Below are 1,187 nucleotides of genomic sequence, written 5' to 3'. Positions count from 1 at the left end.
CAGTGGGTGTCCCGGGAGGCCGGTGGGCCAGCATAGCAGGGTTCAAGCACAGCATTCCGGGGTGATACTCGGTGTTCCGGCCGGCCACACCCGCGCACAGGCTCCCGGCGAACCGCGAGGGGTGTGGGTGCTCCCGAGGGTGCGGATGTCAGGGTCACCGGGGACATCGGGGTACCTAGACCGGGGGAGCAGCGGGCTACTGGCAGGAGCTGGAGCATCCTCGGGTGGGTGCCTGAGGGCACAGAGAGGTACCGGCGTACCGGGATGCTTGTCTGAAGGTACCGGGTGTCACCGGGGGTTCTGTGCTGCTCGGTCGGGGTACGGGGGGCTGCCGGGTTGCAGTGGGGGCGGTATCGGGGGATCGGTGTGCCGGGTTACCAGGGGGTAGCGGGGCGTGCCGTGTCTAGCGGGGGAGTACCGGGGTACCGGGGCGTGCCGGGTAGCCGGGCGGTACCGGGGGTACCGGGGCGTGCCGCGCTGCCATTCTCTCCAGCAACCCCTCTCGGCGGGCGCCCATTGGCTGAGCGGGATCTGCCCCCCCGCCTCGCGGCCAATGGGCGGCGGGGGGCGGGGCCCTCCATTGACAGACCCGGCGCGGCGGTGTTTACCGGGGGCGGCGGGGGCGGGGCGGCCGTGTCTATAAGAGCGGCACCGGGGGGCGTGCGGCTCCCGGGCTGCCCGCACCGCCCCCGCGCACCCCCGACCCGCACCTGGACCCGCCGCAACCACCCTACACTGTTCCCGACCGAAGCATCTGCCGACTTAAGCGGGGAGGCATCACCGGGGCGGCGGGGAGCGGAGCAACCCCGGGGCGGAGCCCTCACGGCGTGCAGCATCCCCGAGCCGCTACAGAGCATCCCGGAACATCCTCGAGCCGGCGCCGAACATCCCCGTGTTGGTGTGGAGCATCCCCGAGACGGTACAGAGCATCCCGGAGCATCCTCAGACCGGTACCGATCATCCTCGAGGTGCTACAGAGCATCCTCAGACCGGTACCGACCATCCTCGAGGTGCTACAGAGCATTCCGGAGCATCCTCGGACCGGTGCAGAACATTCCGGGACAGGACCGCTGCAGAGCATCTCCGAGCCGGAGACCACCGGGGCCATCCCGGGGCCCTTCCGGAGCATCTCCGCGGCCGCCGCCCCGGCGGAGCCGGCCCCGCCGTGCGCCCCCGGGCCCCGTCGC

This window comes from Onychostruthus taczanowskii, unplaced genomic scaffold (assembly GCF_017590055.1).
Source record: "Onychostruthus taczanowskii isolate IOZ18803 unplaced genomic scaffold, ASM1759005v1 scaffold126, whole genome shotgun sequence".
Taxonomy (NCBI): Eukaryota; Metazoa; Chordata; class Aves; order Passeriformes; family Passeridae; genus Onychostruthus; species Onychostruthus taczanowskii.
Note: the sequence above shows the minus strand (reverse complement) of the source record.